We start from the raw sequence: 8,180 nt of genomic DNA, 5'->3' as shown, positions 1-8,180 counted from the left end.
GTCTTACAAACAACCTGATCTACCTTGACGCGTCAAATTTTGACTCAAGCTGCCACAATTAATGGACACATTTATTATTAATAGATTAATTAATCTGAATTAATTAATTAATTGATTAATTAAACGACAATATATTCAGAACTCCGCTGCCCGCCTCCTCACCTCCACCCGCTCCCGCCAACACATTACCCCTGGCCTCCAAAACCTCCACTGGCTTCCCGTCCCCCAACGCACACAAAGCCCTCCACGATCTGACCCCCCCCCATATCTCACAGACCTGCTCCATCCACACAATCCAAGCTCCGAACCTGGGGAGACAGAGCCTTCTCCATCGCTGCCCCCCACCCTCTGGAACTCTTTGCCCCCATTCACTCCGTGCTTGCCCTGACCTTCCCAGTTTCAAAAAACAACTAAAAACCCACCTCTTTAAATCTGTTTTTAATGTCTAACTTTTTATATCTGACTTCTGTGCCCCGCCCCGCTTTTACTCATGTTTTAACTGTGTATTAACCAATGAATGTTGTATTTTTATGTATCTTTTACTCTGTTTACTTGCTTTTATTCAACACCATTCTTCTGTAAAGTGTCTTTGAGTATTATTATTATTATAGTATTATTATTATTATTCATTCATTTTCTAACGTGTTTCCTCACGAGGGTCGTGGGGGATGCCTATCCCAGCTGTCTTTGGGCGAGAGGCGGGGTACACCCTGGACTGGTCGCCAGCCAATCACAGGGCACATATAGACAAACAACCATTCACACTCACATTCATACCTATGGACAATTTGGAGTCGCTAATTAACCTAGCATGTTTTTGGAATGTGGGAGGAAACCGGAATACCCGAAGAAATCCCACGCATGCACGCATCCACACAGAGATGGCCGAGGGTGGAGAGTGGAATTGAACCCTTGTCCTTGAACCTAGCTGTGAGGTCGGTATTGTGCCCCTTAATACCGATCATTCCATCAGACCATATTTAGCTTATTTACATTATTTACATAGAGAATGCGTAGCAATGATTAGAAAGCTTATGTAGTGATGAAGGAAAGAAAAAAGGAAGCAACAAGTGTTGAAAGAAAATATGAGTGGTAAAAAAAAATCAGGTATTACAAGCACATTCAGATCCACGTTGTACTTCACAAAGCGTCCACTAGATGTCAGACCGTCATCATTTGAGTCCATCCATATACCATCCATCTCGTTATTTGACATTCCTATTTTCCCGGTCTGCATTCTGGGAAAAGCAACACAGAAGTAGAGTAAATAATGAAGCTGTGACCCACACAAGACACGGAATCAATATTTCCTGGTTTCCTTAATGTTTTTCAGTCTTGGTTAACTTTCACATCTATCCTCGTACTCAACCAAGCAGAGCTGTTTGGGTTTGGAGGGCATGTGGGTGGCATTAAGATGGTAGGGTTTATTTTTTTTAGTGGAACAGCTCCCTATCATGGGATCAGGGACCGGGAATATAGAGGCCCCTGATTCCACCCAGATATCACTCAAATATTAACACATATGGAGAAAATATGGGTGCTTTTACCAATACCACCTTTTTAAGTTATGTTATGTGTATTCCTAAAAAGAAATCCACATTTCACAAGTGAAATGAAGCATCCACTTGGCTTTTTTTTTTTTTTCTTTCCAATTTAAACGGAGATGCTGGATGATCTCTAGCTTGTAAAGCTTTTCAGAAGTGACTGGGAACAAATCAAATATGCTTCTCCTTCCTAAGAAAACATCTGTAAGATGAAATGAAATGAAACATGCAATGTCAGTCCCTGCCAAGACAATGTCATTAGATACACCTCATTTGTAATCAATACAAACCACATGCACGGATATAATTAAAGTCTAGCAAGGGGTATATGTGGATCAGCAATAATGTCTATTTTTATTATTATTATTATTATCCATCTATTTTCCATACTGCTTGTCCTGGAGCATTCATATATCCCAGCAGACAATGGACTGGTTAATATAATGATGATGATTGTTATTATTGTCATTACCAGTGGATAAAATACCTTTAAAAAAAACACACAGTGTAATTAGACTTCATGCACAAAATATTTAACAAGTATACATTTGAATTTAAAACAAAGTCTACACAGTAGACATATTTATAAATTGTATTATGATGGAAAACTACAATAGCAAAGATTGAAAAATTATGGTAAGGGAATAAAGTTACCTAGCATGCCTTGCGGATTATGGACATCAGTGTAGTGTTGAATGTGTTTCATATTATTGATATCTGCGTGGTGTTGTTATGTTGCATTGTCACCATCCGCAAGTTAGATGTGCTGTTTGTGCTTTGTTGTGAGAGAGTATTTGCTGAGTCATCGCTGCAAATAAAGTGGATTCCCATTAAGCAAAGGGGGGATTTATCCCACATACAACAAGATAACACTTGGAGATGCTGGGGATTGAACCCAGGACCTCATACATGCGAAGCATGCGCTCTTCCACTGAGCTACATCCCCATATAGCAACGCTTGTTTGCAGTTTTCCACATGTCGCTGATTGATATTTTACTAAATGTGATAGAAAATGTTCATTCATTCATTCATTTTCTACCGCTTATCCTCACAAGGGTCACGGGGGTGCTGGAGCCTATCCCAGCTGTCTTTGGGTGAGAGGCGGGGTACACCCTGGACTGGTCGCGAGCCAATCACAGGGCACATATACTAGACAAACAACCATTCACATTCATACCAATGGAAAAAATGGAGTCACCAATTAACCTAGCATGTTTTTGGAATGTGGGAAGAAACCGGAGAATGCTGAGAAAATCCACGCATGCACGGGAAGAACATGCAAACTCCACACAAAGATGGCCGAGGTTGGAATTGAACTCAGGTCTCTTAGCTGGCCTGCTGTTTAACCACTCTCTCACCGTGCAGCCCCTAATAGAAAATGTGATAGCAAAAGTTAAATGTCTGTCCCAATTATTATACTATAATATTGAAATCTATACAAAGTAACCCCAATAATACCCGTTTGTTGCAGCTTCTCACTTGTAATATCTGCTTATCGTACAATCATTTTTTCCACTAGAAAAAGAAAACTAATGTTGTGATTATAAATTGACACTTCAAATAATAACCCAGTGCGCCTCTTTTGCTGATAAAATAAATCCAACATGACTGACTGTCAAAATATTATTATTTGGTCTCGTCACAGATCATTTCAATGCTGCTTGTTTCCTGTTGGACATCAAATATGTGCCAACTATTTGCACAACAGGCTTTTGCTTGTTTTAAAAGCCTTGAACTCACATTAGTAAGTATGTGTAGTCTAACACAACTGACACACACACCTCATTATTATAGTGAGCTCGGTGTGAGAAGCTGCGGCGTGACGTGGAGATCGTTAACAGTGAGAGAGGCAACAATATGATGAAGCAGCAAAGCGACAGAATTCCGATAAGGAGGATGAGGAAAAACACCTGTGGGTATATTCTGTTTGGTTTTATCGGAACTTACAATTTGTACTGGGGCCTCACGGTGGTTTAGTGGTTAGCATGTTAGCCACACAGTCTGGAGATCTGGAAGATCAGGATTATAATTTAATCTGTGTGGAGTTTGCATGTTCTCCCCGTGCATGCGTGGGTTTTCTTCGGGTACTCCGGTTTCCTCCCACATTCCAAAAACATGTTAGGTTAATTGGAGACATGTCAGGTTTATATGTTTCATTGAGCACCATAAACCTTGCTATATTTTCTCTTTTGTCGCCACTACATTGTGGATGAAACTATACCCCACGTGCATAAAAGAAGGAAATGTGTGATTTGATCCAACATTTTCCAGCATTCTAAAAAAGATAAAATTATGTCTTAAAAGTCAGTATTCATTTTCTGTACCACTTATCCTCACAAGGGTCGTGGATATGCTGGAGCCTATCCCAGCTTAAATTCTTCAGTCTTCTTACAGTCTTACAGGCGAGCGGCGGGTTACACCCTGAACTGGTTGCCAGCCAATCACAAGGCACATATAGACAAACAACCATTCACACTCACATTCATACCTATGGACAATTTGGAGTCGCCAATTAACCTAGCATGTTTTTGGAATGTCGGAGGAAACCGGAGTACTCAGAGAAAACCGACAAATGTACAGGGAGAACATGCAAACTCGACACAGAGATGCCCGAGGGTGGAATTGAACTCGGGTCTCCTAGGTGTGTGGCCTGCACGCTAACCACCCTAAGAGTGAGTATTAAACAATTAAACAGAACATTTGGGTCAGAAGCAGGAAGTCCATGAAAACACTGCAGAAAGAGATGCACGCTAGAAAGGTTATTGTGAGTAGCTGCTCTATAGGAGTACACGACTCAATACAAAGCGGCAAAAGTGAACACAAGAGGTCAGCGCAGTGTTTTACTGGTGACCAAAAGGCAGGTAGGATAGGCTCCAGCTCATATATGACCCTGAACAGGCTAAGCGGTAGGAAATGACTAAAACGTTCGTCATATTTCCCCAATATATTAGTGTTGGGTGTCGAGCATCCCACTGGAGCCATTTAAAAACCCCAACAGCGGTTGTAATGCATCGTTAAAATCACAACAAGCAAGGCAAACACCTAATGCAATACAAGTGGAGCATCATACACTATATCATTCAAGGCTCTCTCTCAGTCTGTGTGAAAAAATGTTGGCAAGCCAACAAGACTGTGCAGCATGTGAGCATACCCAGACCGGACCTCCTACATGCCAGCATATAAATACAGTTTGTTGGATGCAAGCGCTGGCTGTGTGTGTGTGTGTGTGATGTGCACGCCAAACCAACTGTGACATACACATTCTGCACTTGGATTTTGCTGGAAATGGTTGAAAATCCACATGAAGGGAATATGTAGATTGTTGTGGACAAAAGACAAACCAAGTTACTCACGGGAGGATATGGATATACACCACTGTGAACATTCATGGTAAAAGTTATTGTGTTTATGGAACAAACTATTAACTAATATAAGTATGTTGAAGGAGAACTGCACTTTTTGGGGGCAAATTTGCCCATCATTCACAATCCTTGTGTGAAACATGAACACATATTTCTTTCCCTTTTCTGTGCATGATAACACCCATAAACAACTTAATATGAAGTAGCTAACAAGACACATCATTGGGACACACGCTATTTTGACACTTGGTCCATTTCAAAAACTGACCTGTATATTAAATCAAGCAACAGGGTATTGTTATTGTAGCAGCTGACACAAAGTAATATATTTCTGGCAGAGTAACACATCGCTATGGGCGTTTTTCAGCATCTTTATTTCTTGAAAATTTTTCATTTTTATTATTGATGTTTTTATATGTTTTTTTCTAGGTTTAGGGTTTTTTATATTTCTTTCTTAATTTTTTTTCCATTATATTTCCATTTCTCAAAACAGAACTGTTCTCGATTTTATTTTACTTTAATATTTAGTTTAATAGTAGTGACACCATATGTGGTGAAGACAAATCTACAGGCACATTTTGACTAATCCACATGTGAGTTTAATTAAAAATACATTAAATCAAAATTAAAAAAAAAAATACTAGCTAAAAATAAGTCGGAGCTGCCGTGGTGTAGTGGTTAGCATTCTGGACTTTGGAGTTCCAATCTCCACTTGTGAGTACCATTGGTAATCGTCAGGAAGGGCATCCGGAATATAAAGTGCTCAAGCCAAAATCAGTATGCTGATGAAAAGATCTGCTGTGGCGACTCCAAAATCAGGAAAAAGAAACTAACTAATAAGTTAGCGGTTATCATACTGGTATGGGTCTTGGGAAGTTATTGGTATCGTTTAAAACAAAAACATGCACTAAAACTAATCCAAAAGAGTTACATATTTAAAAATTCCTTCATAGTTAAAAAAAAAATTTTTTTATCTTCTACCGCATTTATAATAAGCAACATACGGCTGTAATAAAATAAATGTAGTGTTCCCAATTTTGTAGCCTGATTATGTGCTGAATGTCTCTACAGAACACAAGCCCAGCAGAGAGCGTGCAGGGATACTTTGGGGTCCCATTGAATTAATTCATTTATCTACAAATGGCCATCAGACATCACTTCATCTTGGTACATGTGACACGGCAGCCCGGTGAGTCTGAGTTAAAGACTTGGTGTAAGACAAACTCCGTCTGCTCAGGCTTCTGTTGGCCAGGAGACGCTGACAATAGACTGTTGGCCTCGAATAAATGAGTCCAAAGACGCTGACATGAGGTGAATATTAACAACTAGAGATGCGTTTGTGTGTGTTAATTGGATTTTCCTACATGCCGCCATTGCAAAATGCTGCCTAATGCTTACATTTCATTTTTAACTCTGTTTCCTTTTGTGATGCTTATCGCTTTGCTGTTGTCACTCACCTCACCAATGAGTTAACGCAGCGACCGTCTGTAATTCATCAAGTCAGATCGGGATAACCATGCTCAACATATCCCAGTTTAACAGGTCAACTTTGGAAAGCCATTACTGGAGAATGTATAGTGATGGTGCCACTTGATAACATACTGTATGACAGTCTACATAGCATTAGTGTCCATTGCATTTAGGGGATGAAACCCTGTAGACATGTCAATGGGTGGTGCATGGTAACTTGTCAGTAGACTGTACAATGTTAAAAACACAATAAAATACTTTGACTACACGTTTGTGTAGTTCACTTCCATGTAAATAAATACAGTGCAGCCTTGGTACAGACCGTGAAAGATCCTCCTGACATTTTGGGTTTCAAGCATTAGGCATCGGAAAAAGTTACCATAGTTTTTTGGTTACAGTACAACATTTTGCCCTGGTTTGCATACATTTTTCGCTTAGCATATGTTTTGTCTTGTTATGAATACATTGAACAAGTCCAACTGTGTTCGTCCTGTATTACTTATTACAAAATATCCTTTTAGCATCCTTAACTTGCTAACAAAACCGGAACTGGAAGTCATCTGTCACCCACGTCAAACCTCACTGGATAATGGATAATGCCACTATTTTTGTAATCCACATTGCTTAACTTCCCTTATGGGAATACTAAAATATATGCAACTATCTATCTTTTCTTTCAGGGCTAATGACGAATCCGACTTTTTCAAAAAGATAGACATCAAAATAAAAAATGGACTGAGAAACATGCCCTGTGGTGTTTCACAGAGTTCTTGTTGCTTATCCTCAATGACTGCCTTTATCTCTGAGAGATTTCTTCCAACATGGAGGAAAAATTCCAGAATTTATACCAGTCAGTGATAAATGGTGGCTCCAAAATTAGCATAGAGTAGAACCTTGGTTGCCGTCATTCATTTCTTCCAGAAGGCCTGGCTCTCGTTGTTCTTCTTTGTACTGGTGTGACTGGCTGTCCTCTTTTCGGTTTTGTTTCGGTTTAAGGTTTTGAGTAGTGTCTTTTTTTTCTTGTTTACTGGTAGCGGTGGGTTATGATCAACTTTTGTGACTTGATTTTCTCGCCTCCCGTGTCCTCTTGAAATATGTTATGTTCCCCCGAGACGTAACACTCTGCAATCTTCAGTAGTGTTTCTCCTCCTTGGCACATGCAACTTTCAGAGCGAAGCACAGCTATGGGGAGGGAAGTCCTAGAGAGTATCTGGCCTACGACGCATGCCCTTATAAGGAAGCACGGCTCCCTGTGATGTCACATACAGCCAGTGTTCGAAAAAGCTCTCTGAAACCGAGTGTTCATCACAAATTTCTTTTAGGTCTCACTTCCAAATGCGTAAAGCTAATTATATCGTTTAACACAAGAATACAGCATTCTAACAACACTTATAGGTCAACTGAGAGTCAAGTGCTCAATGACATCGTCTACAGGGCGATGCAGCTGACTTCTAGTTCCTGTTTTCATGTAGTCACAAGCTTGTAGGATGCTAACAAGGACATTAAAAAAAATTTAAATACATCAAAAACACTCACAGTGTATTAATAACATGACTAGATACACATCATATTGCAAGCTAACCAGAAAAACCAAGGGAAAACTACGGTGTACATTTTCGATGTTAACCAAAAAACACGGTAAACATAGTGGATTCTAACCAAGGTTCCACCATACCAATCAAGCAGGTAAACATATGGATAATTTTGTTGGTTTTTGGTTCTAAAGTGCTTGTTTTTTTTTCATTTTACATACAGTATTTGATGCTTTGTCGTCTCAGTTTGAGTAGTTGTATTTTTTTTCTA

At 39.6% G+C, this 8,180-nt stretch overlaps 1 non-coding gene across 1 annotated transcript; it reads right to left on the bottom strand.

Moving 5' to 3' along the window:
* Positions 1 to 2,418: 2,418 nt before the first annotated feature.
* trnaa-cgc (transfer RNA alanine (anticodon CGC)) lies at positions 2,419 to 2,490 on the bottom strand. Its single transcript has one exon. It is a non-coding gene; the product is annotated as a tRNA-Ala (tRNA).
* Between the last annotated feature and the right edge of the window lie 5,690 nt (positions 2,491 to 8,180).

This window comes from Doryrhamphus excisus, linkage group LG9, assembly GCF_037039965.1.
Source record: "Doryrhamphus excisus strain RoL-2023G ecotype Guam linkage group LG9, RoL_Dexc_Guam_v1.1, whole genome shotgun sequence".
Lineage (NCBI taxonomy): Eukaryota > Metazoa > Chordata > Actinopteri > Syngnathiformes > Syngnathidae > Doryrhamphus > Doryrhamphus excisus.
Note: the sequence above shows the minus strand (reverse complement) of the source record. Positions and strands in the feature narration are given on the sequence as shown.